Below are 15,224 nucleotides of genomic sequence, written 5' to 3'. Positions count from 1 at the left end.
ATTTCATGAAGAAGAACCTCTGTGTTTTGTGAAGCAACTTCATCGCCTTCAGGGATTCCTATAAGGTGAATATTAGTTTTCTTTGAATTATCCCAGAGTTCCCTGAGAGAAAGATCTGTTTTTGCTCTCCATTTCTTTTCATCTTTAAGTTCTTGGGCTTGTTCTAAAGCTTTGAATTCAATGTTAGAGATCCTTTCTTCTGCCTGTTCCATTCTTTTACCGAGAGAGTCTATCATATTTTTAAGATCTTTGAGGGCTGAAAACTCTTGCCTCAATGTTTCAAAATCTTTGATCATTTTATCTTTGAAATCATTGAATTCTTGAGACATCTTTTTAATAATTTCTTAAGATATCTTTTGAATAATTTCTTGAAATTCTAATTCCCTCCTATCTTCCATTCTGTTAATCTTATTTGCTATCCAAATTCTGAACTTGATTTCTGACATCTCAGCCATCTGTTTATGGATAGGGTCTTCAATTGCATCTGCCCCATTTTTCCTTGGGGGAGTTGACCTACTCTGGTTATTCAAGTTTCTGGAGTTTTTCCACTGATTCCACCCCTTGCTGGATTTACACTGTTTAGAGACCTTAGAACCGTTCAGTAAGTGACTGCTACCAGAGAAGGTGCCAGCTTCTTCTGGTCGCCCAGAGAGACGGGGCGTGTCTGTCATCTTCTCCTAGTTCTTGGCACTGGGGCAACAGGGAGTCAGGGGAATGGTAGCAGCTGTGGCGGAACATGCCCAGCAGGATCAGACCTTGTTAGGCCCCATTGGGGTGACCAGGGGGCAGGGGAATGGCAGCGGCCAGATCAGTCCTCGTTCAGCCCTGCCAGGGCTACCAGGGGGCAGTAGAATGACATGGGTGGAGCAGAGCACATGAGCAGCAGAGTCAGTCCTACTTTGGCCCCACTGGGGTGATGAGGGGGGCAGGGGAACAGATTAGTCCTAGTTCAGCCCTGCCAGGGCAACCCAAGTGCAGGGGAATGGCAGCAGTGGTGTGGGGCATGCGTGCGGCCAGATCAGTCCTAGTTTGGCCCTGCGGGGGTGACCAGTGGGCAGGGGAATGGCAGTGGCTGTGTGGGGAATGTGCATGGCCAGATCAGTCCTGGTTCATCTCTGCCAGGGTGACTAGGGGGCAGGGAAATGGTAGTGGCCAGATCAGTCCTGGTTTGGCCTGCCTGGGTGACTGGGGGGCAGGGGAATGGCAGCAGGTGGTGTGGGTATGTGGCTGGATCAGTCCTAGTTTGGCCCTGCTGGGGCAACCCCAGGGCAGGGGAAAGGCAGCTGCGAAGGTGCGGCTGTAGGGCCAGGAGAGTGCACTTGGTCCTGTGGGTGGGGGGATGCTACTCTTGGGCCTCCTATCACTGTCTCTGCAGGCAAAGGGGGAAGTGTGGATTGGAGATTCAAAATGGCAGTGGAAACTTTAGTTCAATTTTTCTGCCTGGTGAGAGGTGTTCGAAGTTTCAGCAGGGTCCCTCTAGGGGAGTAGACTCCACTACCTGTAGCTCTCACATGTAGGGTGAGATAATAGGTCCTCAGTTCATCTCTCACCAGTAGGAAGCTTATGGGAGCAGATGAAGAGAAAACAAAGAGAAAAACACAGCTCTCTTGGGGGAGGGGACAGACACTTTTCCTTTGAGATGTTCCATATACCTGTAAGTTGCACTCCAGGAGTCGCAGTTTGCCTCAGCAGAGGTGTCCTGCAGATATGACTCTTCTCTCTTGGCTGGGCCCCTAGTCTTTAACTTTGTTGGGTGTTTTCTGGATTTTATCCTTCCCTCTAAATGGGAGCTTCTGTCAGTGGCTGGTACCTGTTGGCCATCTTGCCCCTCCTCCCTCAAATTAACTACATATTGAAAGAACGCAACTGTTATGGTCTTCTCAGCCCCACCTTCTCTAAATTACCTTGTTAATAAATGTTTTAACTTCTCAAGTAAGGACAAAGGGACTCCCATTTGTACCATAGTACACAAGGAAAACAATGTAACCCTAGGGCTTGGGAAAACTAGCAGCCAGCTCTGGGAAGGACAAAATCAACTTTCCTATACAGACGCTTGGTTTAAAAAGCTTAACCTTAATGTTGTCCAGAATGGCTCTATAAACTTTCTGTGCACTCTTGGATACATTTTTGTCTGTGGAGGAAAGAAAGGAACTCCTGGGACTTATGAGTATGATGGCTTAAGTAGCTGGACAGTGGAGGCCACTTATTTACTGGGGCTTCTCACCACTCCCATCTCAGTCCATAACAGATCTGAGACTGTTCACTGGACTAGTTTTCTGAAATTATTTTCATGAATAACCAGGGGAATTTTAGAAGGCAACTGCATTTGGGGAATTTCAAAACAGTGTCTCTGAGGGGGAATCCTAGATGGAGATGAATATTTCTTTGGGTACACTCTACTCCCAGGGTGGGCAGCTCATCAACAGGTTCTTTGCCACCTGTCCATAAACTTGAGGATTATTGCTAATGAAACTGCATTGACCACAGCTGCTCAGCTCTTTAGCTTGAGTAATTCTTGATAATTTCATTGCTTTGGACAATATTTTAGCAGAACAGGAAGGTGTTTATGTTATAGCTAATTCTAATGTTGCACTTAGGTAAATTCCTGGGCAGAAGTAGAAGAACATGTTGACAAAACTGGGCAGCAAGCTACTTGGTTACAACACACTGCATGAAGTGGAGATCTGGGAGGCGAGGATAGGTGATTGGTTTTCTAATTTTTTTTCTGGGTTACTGATAAATTCTTCACATCAAGTATGCTCCATTTTGGCTTGTCAGTCCTCATGGTGTAGTTGTTGCTTATGCCCCTTTTTGCCTGCTAATCTGTTGTATTCTTAATTTTTGTAAACCTACTGCTGAAGTTTTGACAAGTTGTAAACAAGTACAAACTTTCCATTTAAAATGTCACCCTAATTTAGTAGGAAGTATCTCAAGGACCACATCATGCCTTCTCCCATAGGTGTTGAAGGACAGGAATTTGTAATATAGGTAAAGGTCTGAAAAAAGGGAACAAAATGTTTTATAAGTTGTCTCTTTAAAATCTCCCACTCTTTTGGGGGGATTAAAACTTGCATTCTATCTGTGGCTGGGGATCAATGGGAAAGAAAGATGTTTTTTGTGTTTGTTCTCTATTACCTTAAAACAGAATTGTCCAGACAAGGATCACAGGGTTTCAATCACTGGAGATAAGGTCTCAATATCCTAAGACAGAAAATACCAATTATTAAGATTCAATAGCCTAACAGTAGCCTCGTTGCTGAAAAACTCCTTTAAAAAACCCAGTTTTTCTGTTGAAAGGAGGATGGTAGTTTTTAGAGATACTAGTCTATCCTCCTTGTTTGCTGGCAAATTAATAAACTTCTCTTTCCCTTTTCCTCAAACCACTTGTCCCCATCCTTTGTTCTCCCTATTCGGCCTTGGGCACAAGTATGGAACTTTTGGTAACATTGCTGTTAATGAACATAGCTCATACTAACTAATGTTGAATGCCTCCTAGGACAGGTCCTTAGTCATCCACTGATTTCATGGTGTTTTTCTGTTTTTTTTCTTCTGATTTTATGTTTTATCCTTGGCAGTAAATCCCATCACCATCTTCAATTCTTTAGGCCAAAATAACCCATTTTTTCCTTTATCTGATTTCCAATATTTTTCCTGTATCTGATTTTAAGTCTCTTTTTGGAATGCATTATTGGTAAAAGAAGAGGAGGGGCCTTATGTCAGGCTCAACCCACAAAAGACCCTTAAATTTTAAGGCTCTGAGTTTTAAACTTTAGAGTAAAGGCTTGCTTAAAATTATTTAGAGTTTTCCATCCTTTGATTATCTTCGTCATGAAGAATGAACACTGGTGCTCTGAGGCGCTGAATATTAACAATTTTAAGCAGCTCACTGAACCCAACCAAGCTCTCTCTCCCTGCTGTACTTTTAAAAAGCCCTTTGAGTCACAGCTGGCAACAGGAGCCATTTAGGAGCCATTTTTACTTAGAGGCATAGCAGAAGTAGAACACAATGCTAAGAAGAGATAAAAAGACAAGTTCTGATGCCTATAATTGAGAAACTCTGCCACCCCCAGAAAGAACAAAACAGGAGCTCTTGCTAAGCACTTTTAATATAGTATAATTTGCTTTTTTTCAGAAAAAGTGGTACTTAGTCTTGCTGTACATCACATTAGCATATGAATCTTAAAAAAGGAAAAGACGAACCTGAATTTTAAAATGACACCTTCTTTAGAAAAAATAGGTTAGGACACATTTTTTAATTATATGCTTGAAAGAAAGTTTACAATGTAGTGATATAATTTTCACTAAAAATTTGCCTAAAATTAGCACATTTTATATTCTTGTAATTATCATGAGCTTTCTGGGTTTTGTACCTCACATGTTTTCATTTTGCCACATTTGTCATTAGCTTTGAGCCTTCTGGGGTCTTTATATTTCCCCTTGTACAGACCCCAACTTCTCTGGCCTTCTCCTGAGGGCAAGGGAGTGAGGAGCGTGCTATGGGTGATTCTGGACAGAAACCTGGGGTTGTTGTAGGTCAGGCCACCACATCTCATCCCAATTATGTCCAACTCCCTTAATTAGAACTATTGTACATAATTTTTCTTTGTTCTTGAAGCATGTTGCCCTTTGTTGGTATACTTATCTTTAGTCATTTCACTGCCAGTCAAATATAGCTGAGGACACAGTTCCCTTTTGGGGTGGGGTAGGATTTTTTTTTCACCCACTTACAGGTTCATGGCTCAGGACTCAATAGCAAAAGAAAGATTAGCAATAAAAAGCATACACATTTACTTAATATAAATTTTAAGTGACATGAGAGTCCTCAAAAATGAAGACCCAAAGAAAGAAGGCGAGTTGTGCATTTTTACGCTTAGGCTTGATGAAGAGTGGATGGACATTGTGGGAAAAGAGTGTCTGACCTAACGGTAATGAATGGTGGGAACTTGGCAAGGCCTATTTGTTCAGATTCTTTTCTGCCTTCCGGAGTCTTCAGAGACAAGGCTGTTCCTTTCTACCAGGTATGGGGAGGCACCTCTGGAATGAATGAGGATCTTATGTCCTGCTTCAGGGAAGAAGGGTGTAAAATTCAGAGAGGGACCTTCCTGCTTCTACCATTTTCTCAAATGCCAAGGTGTCATATTTGGGGGTAGTATGGCCTGAACCATACCCTCTCATTTAAAAAATAGTTTCTGAAGTTTCTTCTATTTCTACAATTTCACTATTTAATCATTTTAAAGTTTTTGGTTCAATCCCTATGGTTTGAATTTTAGCATTTCTTAAATTCTTTACTGGGCAATGATTCTTTGCACACACTGTCCAAGTGTGTATTGTTTTAGTTCACTGCTGAAAGTGTGTTTTTCAGCTCTTTATTTTGCTTAGGTGGGTAAGAGTATAATTCTCTGTAAGCAAAAGTACCACAAGTTATATTTGCAAGATAAATTCATATTTCTTTTTTTAAATTTTGGGTATGATCTTGTCCTTGTGAAAGTCCCATGGCAACTATTTCATATTTTTCCTTCTCTAATTTCTGGGGACTTCCTAAACTTCTTTGTAAGTTACTATGGAAATCACTCAAATCACAAGATACTTTGTAGCTCCATTTTGTATCCTTTGACAACTTGCTTGGGAAAGAGGTAGTCTGTTTAGATTTTATTTTAATATGGGAGTTCCTGTTTTTCTATTTTTAGTACTTTTATACTGTGATTTCTATGTTTGTTTGTTTTTTCCTTGAAAGTTAGGTGGGGGGACATAGATTGCCCCTATGAGAATGAGTGGGAAAGGATAATTTTACAAACTAAAATATAAACAGTTTTTGTTTGTGGCAGTTGTACATGGGGAAATACATTGAATTAGCAACCACCTAATTCTTAGATTTTTGGAATAAGAATATATGTGACACTAGCTTCTTTTATATTATTCTTTTAAAAGGTTTTTAATGCTGCAGATGGCAGTAAAAATGCTTCCTGGACTCAAATAGCAATTATAAATGAGAAATTTCCAAATCAGAAACATTTGCACGAAATTTCTCATAAAATATGGTAGAGAGTTTACAAAGAATATTTGAACATAATTGCTGTCTTTTGTCACCAGCTGTCAGTGTTTTAAGAATTTATAATGATTTTAAGTTAAGCTATATTAGAAAGAAAAACCCCCCCAGACCCAAAGCAACCTAGTTTTCTATTTGAGTAAATACAATATACATAACCTAAGAGACCAAGAATATTTTAATTTTTAAGTCTGTTAGGACTAAGATGGGTGAGGGTTTGGAATAGAAAAGAAGATGAGAATTTCTGAGCCATGTACCTGCCCATGGGTGGGATATACACATTTGAAGGGTAAGGTGAGACTACCTAGGATAGCTGATTCTCAGGTAACACTTAGGGCATGAGTAAGTCAGCAACACTTGGGTAGAGTTGGAAATCAAATGGGATCTGAAAGGAATACCTAGTCTTCAAACAGTTAAGAACCAGGGTGAGTAAATATAGATAAATGGATTTTTGTTAGAGTAATAAAGTCTAGCAGGGTGTCCAAACTGCAGTCTATAGGCCACATGCAGATTTTGTAAGGATATTTTTTGCTTATGTGTGGTGTTGAAAGGTATGCACGAACATGGACTTTTTTTTTTTTTTTTTTTTTTGCTAATCACCTTTTGTTGGTGTTAATGTATTTAATGTGTGGCCCAAGACAACACTTCTGCCAACGCAGCAGAAGAAGAAAAAGGTTGAAAACCCCTGGTAGAGGAAGACACAGCCAACATGGGTTAAAGTGATACAAACCTAAGTGTGGCAAATTATATGAAGGTGTGCTCACGTGGAGGTCCAAGCTAAACCTGAGGACAATGAAGTCATGTAACCTGCTGCACTCCTGACTGGGGCCTCCAGAATTTCTCTGCTCACCTTCTGACATGGCCCTGTTTATTTACTTAGAAGAGCTCTCTTAATGATCGACAACTATTAGCCCCTCACTCGTTCCCTTCCCTTCCCCTCTACTATTCCTTCCTGTTTGAATACTCCCTTTTTTCTTTTTCACTGGCTCCTTGTTCCATTTCTTTTCTTCCTAAATGTTCTTTCTTGATACTTAAGGTATTCCTAAAGGTTAATCTATTTTCCCAAAGGGGATGACCATATCTTTAAGTACTTCACTAGTTCTCAGAATTTCTTTCCATAACTTCACACATTTTACATAAATTTGTTTGGTATGGGGGAGTATAAACATGAATATGATATACATTTATCCATTCATTTACTAATTTATCCAATAACTATGTACCAAGAGCCAGATACAACTTGAGAAACTGGTTATTGGAAATGATTAAGATGCATTTCTACTACTGTCTTCATTTTACTTTCCTATAACTTGCCAATTTGAATATATTTTACTTTGCCATATGGTATGTATCTCTGTATGTGACATCATATGCTCTTATTTTTTTGTCATGATGTATTCTATAAACAAATACAATTACATGTAATATAAATCTATGTTTAAGAAAGAAGAGTTTTGGCTCGGCACCTGTGGCTCAAGTGGCTAAGGCACCAGCCACATATACCTAAGGTGGTGGGTTCGAATCCAGCCTGGGCCCGCCAAACCACAATGAAGGCTACAACCAAAAAATAGCCAGCGTTGTGGTGGGCTCCTGTAGTCCCAGCTACTTGGGAGGCAGAGTCAGGAGACTCGCTTGGGCAGAGGAGTTAGAGGTTACTGTGAGCTGTGATGCCACAGCACACTACCCAGGGGGACAGCTTGAGGCTCTGTCTCAAAAAAACAAAAATAAAAATAAAAAAAAAAAAAAAAAGAAAGATGAGTTTTGAGGTGGGCGTCAATGGATGAGTAGGAGTTCAGGTAGCAAGGAGAAAAACAGGCAAAATACACAGCAGATGGAAAGGCATAAGGATATGAAGGAACTTTGCTTGTTCTGATAGTGGTTTGTAGTTTTTTGTGGGGCATAAAGTACCGGGAAAGCAATAGCAGGAAACTTCTTCTGGAAGGAAAAGAATTCCTAGTCACACTGTAGTCCATGAAAGAACTTGATTTTTTAAAATAGAGGTATGAAATCTTTGGCTCCTTGTTAGAAGAGTGTAATAGACTAATTGAAGTGGGAGAGGCCAAAAATTAGGAGACAACTGGAATGAGGGCCTGGACCAAGGTAATAGTGGAAGTGGTATATATGAAATGACCAATTTAAACAATACTGAAGACAGTGATATGACTTCAAGAATGTGGGGTCCCGGCTGACTTCCATGTGGATGTTCTCACTCCCACAGACACTGGATGCATGGGCCTCAGATATAACTTAGAATCTTTTTTTTTTTTTTTGAGACAGAGTCTCACTTGGTCACCCTTGGTAGAGTGCTCTGGCATCTTAGTTCACAGTAACCTCAAGGTCTTGGGTTCAAGTGATCCTCTTGCTTCAGCTTCCCAAGTAGCTGGGACTATAGGCACCCACCACGATGCCCAGCTATTTTTAAGAGATGGGGTCTCACTCTGGCTCAGGCTGGTCTCGAACCTGTGAGCTCAGGCAATCCACCTGCCTCAGCATCCTAAGTGTTGGGATTACAGGTGTGAGCCACTGAACCTGGCCATAAATTAGAATCTTTTTGTGGACAAAAAATCACCAGTGCAAAAGAGTGAATTAGCCATAGTTTACCTTCTCTCACAATGTGGCATGGGCTTCGGTTCCCAATGTCTCAGGCAATGCCTGATTGTCAACCATGAGATCCTAATGCTGAGCACTGTGTGTGAATAGACAGTAGCATGGCGTGAGGTAAGGAATTCTGGGCTCACCTGCTAGGCTAACAGTAACTAGAGGTGTGAATTTCAGCAATCACCTACTGTCTTTGGACTTCAGTTTCTCATCTTTAAAGTTTGTTTCATGTGGGGTGAGGGGCATGTGGGGTGAGGGGAAGAGTACTCAGATGACATTTAAGTTTTCTTCAGCTCTATCAACTTATGAGTAAACGCTCATATTTTTTCCCCAAGCTAGTTTCCCCTTCTGACTAGACTGCTATTTCCTGGAAGTCAGTGACTGCTGTGCTCATCTCTGGATCCCAATTACCTGGCCTAGAAAGTGTGGAATTAATGCTATTGGATAAGTGACTGATTGAATGAATGACCTTCATATTTCATTAACAACACTGTATCTTCTGGTGGAGATGGCTACGGCCGTGGCGGGGCATCTGCGAGGAGGTCTCCTGCCCCAAGCGGGCCAGCTCCCTACCCTCCAGAGTGTATGCCATGGTTCTAAGGCTGTTACCCGCCACTGGCGTGTGATGCACTTTGAGCGACAGAAGCTGATGGCTGTGACTGAGTATATCCCCCCCCAAACATGTTGTCAACCCTAGATGCCTGCCACCTCCTCCAAGCCCTCCCAAGGAGGAAACAGACTTCATCCGACTCCTTCGCCGAGAGGTAGCACAAGTCTTCCAAGACAACCGAATGATAGCCGTCTGCCAGAATGTGGCCATCAGTGCAGAAGATAAGCTGCTTATGCGGCACCAACTTCGGAAACACAAGATCCTAATGAAGATCTTCCCCAGCGAGGTTTTGAAGCCTTTTCTGAAGGAGTCCAAGTATCAAAACCTGCTGCCCCTTTTTGTGGGGCACAACCTGCTGCTGGTGAGTGAAGAGCCCAAGGTCAAGGAGATGGTCCGGATCTTAAGGATTATGCCTTTCCTGCCGCTGCTAGGTGACTGTATTGATGACACCATCCTCAGCAGGCAGGGCTTCATCAACTACTCCAAGCTGCCCAGCCTGGCCCTGGTACAAGGGGAGCTGGTAGGAGGCCTCACGCTCCTCACAGCCCAGACCCACTCCCTACTTCAGCACCAGCCCCTCCAGCTGACCACCTTGTTGGACCAGTACGTCAGACAGCAACGTGAGGGGGACTCTGTTGTTTCAGCCAGTGGGAAGCCACATCCTCCTGACCCTGTTGCAGCCTCGTAGCCAGCCTGTTCTCCTCAGCCCTGCCAGTGAACACACTCTGCCATGTTGGCTCTCCTGTCCTCCGTGGGAGATGTTGAAGAACTTGGGTCGGGGAGTGGCATGTGTTACTTGGGCTTCCACTAACAACAACCTCCTCGGGTTCAGGACCATCTGGAGATGCAGAATGGAGGCCGTCTCAGAATGACAGCTGTTAGTCATTGTAAAAAAAAAAAACAAAACAACAACACTGTATAATCCATTCCTTCTGTTTCCTGGGATTAACACTTTAGAGCATCCGCCTTCTACTTGCCCTCTCCCCACCTTACCCTTGCCTGTTAAATCGGGACACAATTCTTCCCTCTGAGTGGCCTGTTTTTTCACCTCCAGATAGTCCCCTCAATCTCATCACTTCACCTTAAATTAAGACTATTGTAAGAGTATAGTCACTTTCTGTTGTAGTCTCTTTCTCCTAAACCCACACCAAATACTACCACCACATTAAGCTTCTTTTGAAAGCTTTGTGGCTTAAGCTCTCAAATGTCTATTGGGTACATTCACATTCAATGCTTGTCATACTTGGGCTCCCACCTGCATTGACTGGAATTCTCCACTTGACCTGTTATTTGTGGTCTAGACACTCTCTCATTCCCATCCCTTATGTTGCTTATTGCTATTCCCTCTTTACTATCTAAGAGCAATTGCAATTCATTGGTCAAGGCCCAGCTTCTTGTTTCTCCATTAACACTACCACCACCACCACCAACTCCCCTTACGACCCAGAAGTCTTTTCAGCCTATATTTTAGCCCACAGTGTTGTCACTCATCTGACAAATTATAGTACCACATACTTTATTAGGGTATTTCTCATGTCATTGTCTTATTGCATGCTTATGGTTCATCATCCCAAGTATCTTGTAAGCTGGGGAATATGGGTGGGGAATATGCCTATGTTTCTTGTAAACTGGGGAATATGCCTATGTTTCCTTGTGCTGCTCGTTGTCTAATGTCTGTTCTTGCAACAGCAGCAAGAACAATAGCTAAAGTTGATTGATCACTTACGTGTGCTGGTTATGGTGTCCAGCCCTTGATATTCATTATCTCTTTGAATACTCAAAACTACCATATGTGATGACTACTATCATTACCACCACTCCTCAGGTGGGAAAACTAAAGCTTAGGAAAGTTAACTAATTTGCTTTAGGCCACCTATAAAGTGACAGAATCTAGTTCAGTTTTTACCTGTCATAGGTTCCCCAAAGGTTGAATTATTAGTTGTTAAGAGATATAGCAGATTTTCTCCCCTCCAAATGACTAAAAAATGGGTGTTAAGAAAGTTGATAGTTTTGAAGTAAGCTCTGAAACAGTTTTGAGGAGATTTAGATGCCAGTACCAGGGAGAGGCCCGTCGGTGAGGGTAAAGAATTGTTAAGGTGAGGTTTAATATCAGAACCATTTCAGGGAAAACAGCAAAATGTAAATACCCTGGGTCAATAACCTACAGAAAAGGAGGAAGCACTACTGAAAGATAGAGCTTATGTTTATTTAGCTAGGATATTTAGTTAGTATGGAAAAGTTTCAGTGAGATTTTAAAGAGTAAGCATGTTAGTTAAAATTAAGACAATATTTTATAATAGGAAAATTGTGACTATGAGTAATATGATTCAATTACACGGAATAGGTTATGGATGATTGTAATGTATTTAGGGCCTAAGAGAGAGTTCAGGCTACATTCCGGGTCCATTCTTACCCTTGGGAACCCTAAAGTGGGAAGAATAAACTTCTATTTTCTATTCAAGAGACTCTGCCAGGAGTCTCCCAGAGCTTCTCAGAGTGGAACAACCACAGTAGAGACGTAGAGGCCCACTGGCTTCAGAACTCAAATGAAGCATCTCTTCATCTGAGGAAGCCGTCTGTGACAGGCATCTTGTCATGGTCTGTTCTGGCATTTTGACAACTAACACTCAGGTTACAATTCACCAAAGGGCATAACCTGAGAGAACCAGGTACCGACCATTTTTCTTGCACTAGAAATGGAGGAGGCAATGGGGAATTATGGGCTCTGGTCAACAACCAGAGAGGGACCTCCCAGATTCCAAAGCCTAAGATCCCTGGCATGAAGTATGACAATCGACACTGAGCATTTAGTCAATGCACAAATGCAGTGTTTGACACTTCACACATTAGCTCATGTAATATTCACACTCCTGTGAGGAGGAAATGACTTGGGGAGGTTAAAGAACTTATGCAAGTCCCACAGCTGAGAAGTAGCAAGGTGCAGATTCACAGCTAGATCTTTTCACTCTGAAGTGCATACATATTGCTTTCAGTTTACCAAGAAAAATGCCTTGTCCCCTCAACTCTAACCTCAGCTCTGCTACTAACCAGCTATGTGACTTTGGTAGGCTTCACAGTGCCTCCAACACTGTGATCCTGTCTCTGATTATATTACCTAATGGAGGACTAGGAAAAATCCAAAGGTAGAAATGATGTGTCTGATCCCAATCTGGCCTTTCAGCTTAATTTTTTGTACCATTAAGATCAGATAACAGGCACAAAAGAATCAAAACAGAGAATTTATAGGAGGCCCAGTTTCACTTGGCTTGGAAGGAAAGTATTCCTGCAACAGCAGAACAGATAAGCTGCCCAGGGAGAGACAGGCAAGGATCAGCAGACTTTCCCAATCTCACTTCTCCTCTTCTGGCCTCTCTTGTTATGCAAGCTGGGACAGGCCAGGGATTTTGGGTCTTTGCTCCCCTGATTTATAAAGAGGTGGTATATGCCTAAGCTAAATGATCTGAGAGATCAGGAAAAAAGTAATAGAAGATGCATAATGCTGTATATCTCCTAAAAAACAAAAAAAAACCTTGGTTGTTTTCACATGGGGGCTGCAGAGATTATATGGAAATCATTATTGTCATGTATCACTTAATGAGGGGGATATGTGAGAAATACATTGTTGGACAATTTTGTCATTTTGCAAATATCCCAGAGTGTACTTACATAAACTTGATGGTACAGCCTCCCAGACACCTAGGCTACAAACCCATGGACCATATTATTGTACTGAAGACTGTAGACAATTATAATACAATGGTAAGCGTATGTGTATCTAAACATAGAAAAAGAACAATAAAAATACAATATAAAAGTTTAAAAATGGTACACTTGTATAGGGCACTTACCAAATATGGAGCTTACAGAACTGGAAGTTGCCCTAGGTAAGCCAGTAACAGAGTGGTGAGTGAAGGTGAAGACTGAAGACATTATTGTACACCACTGTAGACTTTGTAAACACTGTACACCTAGGCTACTCTATAATGAATTAGACTTAACTTACTATAACCTTCTTATTTATGAACTTATACATCTTTTAAAAATATTTTTACTCCTGTAATAGTACTTAGCTTAAAACACAAATGCCTTATACAGCTGTATAAAATATTTTCTTTCTATCATTATTTCATAAGCCTTTTTCTATTTTTAATTTTTTCTGAGAAAGAGTTTTGCTCTGTCACATGGGCTGGAGTGCTATGAGTCTAGCTTGCAGCAACCTCAAACTCCTGGGCTCAAGAAATCCTCCTACTTCAGCCTCCCAAGTACCTGGGACTATAGGTGTGAGCCATTATGCTTGGCTAATTTTCCTATTTTTAGTAGAGATGGGGTCTCACTTTATTCAGGCTGGTCTCAACCCCTGAGCTGAAGGGATCCTTCTGCAGCAGCCTCCCATTTTTAATTTTTTTTTAAATTTTTACTTTTTAAAAGTTTTGCTAAAAGTCACAAACATACACATTATAGACAGGGTCAGGATCATCAGTATCACCATCTTCCACCTCCACATTTTGTCCCAGTGGAAGGTCTTCAGAGGCAATAACATACATGGTGCTGTCAACTCCTGTGATGACAATGGAACACCTCCTAAAGGAACTGCATGAGCTATTTTATAGTTAACTTTTCTTTTATTCTCTGCAAAATAATCAGAAAAGCAAATATAGAAGGTGCCAAAAAATGTATGCACTTTTTTAAAAAGGAAAAAACTATATTAAACTTATAATACTCAATATATGCCGATAACATTTGTTATCATGCATATTGTATCTCTTGTAATCACAGAAGTTAAATGTGACTTGAGTATTAATTACAATTTCAAATCAGTTTTTTCCTTTCTTAAAATGCATATGCCTTTTTTTTTGGCACCCTCTGTATAGTACAACATATACACAGACCAGCAGTGCAGTTGTTAACAACCATTATCAAGTATATTGTGTTCACGACATAATTGTATGGCTGGGCCTCCATACCACTGGTGCACGGTAGCTTTGTTTACACCAGCATTACCACAAACATGTGAGCAGACTGCACTATGGTATGACAACAGCTTCACTGTCTCTAGGAGCTAGAAGTTTCTCAGCTCCATTATAATCATATGAGACCGCTGTCATATGTGCAATCATTGCCCCAAATGTCATCATGTGGTGTATGACTGTAGTAGTGAGAAGTGCTGAGACCACAATGGGAGGGGACATTCAATGACAACAGCAGGTTCCTTTTGCCAGTTTGAATTAGTTTAATCTAATTTTAAAGTAATAAAGAAAGGGAATAAGGTGGTGAGTGAAGGTGAAGGCTGAAGACATTATTGTACACCACTGTAGACTGTGTGAAGACTGTACACCTAGGCTACACTAAACTCTATTATGAATTAGACTTAGCTGACTATAACCTTCTTATTTATGAACTTATGCCACACCATGGATGAATCTGGGAGACCCCAAAGATAGAGGGATCTGTTTAAAGCACAGCACTTTTTTATTGGCAAGTAGAAAGTTCTCGGTCCATGAGAGCTTTGCCAATAGATTCCATCATTATTGCTGCTACTTCTAAAAGTGAGAATAGATGCGAAGGACCTCTTTCACAGTGCCCACCTTCAGGCAGACTCAGTAAAATATTAATGCCCTGTCCTCTAAATGAGAGTTGTGCTTTTTTCCTTTTCATTAGAAAAATATTACAAAGTAAAAAATGGTTTATACTAGCAAAGCAGGGAATTCAAAACTCACTCCGTCACATTCATGTACTGTGCACCCAACTGAAATGGAGATATTATTACTATAAATTAGAGGACTCAGATTCAACAGATAATTTTCTCTTTCCAAGAAATCAGGAGAATACATTTTACTCCCTTGTCCGGTAGTGGCCCTCTCTTCCAGGACTATTCAGGGTTGAGGGCAAATGGATGCTCTTGTCCTAGTTATGAAGTTACAGAAGTCATCTGTTGCTTCATCTGCAGATTTATGTTGTTTTCCTTTAAAA

The 15,224-nt window shown here is 41.1% G+C and overlaps 1 pseudogene across 1 annotated transcript; it reads left to right on the top strand.

The window, feature by feature from the left end:
* Nucleotides 1-9,152: 9,152 nt before the first annotated feature.
* Nucleotides 9,153-10,121, top strand: LOC100959192 (annotated as a pseudogene). The gene has a single exon (XR_153155.3). The product of XR_153155.3 is annotated as a 39S ribosomal protein L10, mitochondrial pseudogene (transcript).
* The last annotated feature ends 5,103 nt before the right edge of the window (nucleotides 10,122-15,224 follow it).

The sequence above is a fragment of the Otolemur garnettii genome, unplaced genomic scaffold (genome assembly GCF_000181295.1).
Source record: "Otolemur garnettii isolate 467f Iridium unplaced genomic scaffold, OtoGar3 scaffold00013, whole genome shotgun sequence".
NCBI lineage: Eukaryota > Metazoa > Chordata > Mammalia > Primates > Galagidae > Otolemur > Otolemur garnettii.
Note: the sequence above shows the minus strand (reverse complement) of the source record. Positions and strands in the feature narration are given on the sequence as shown.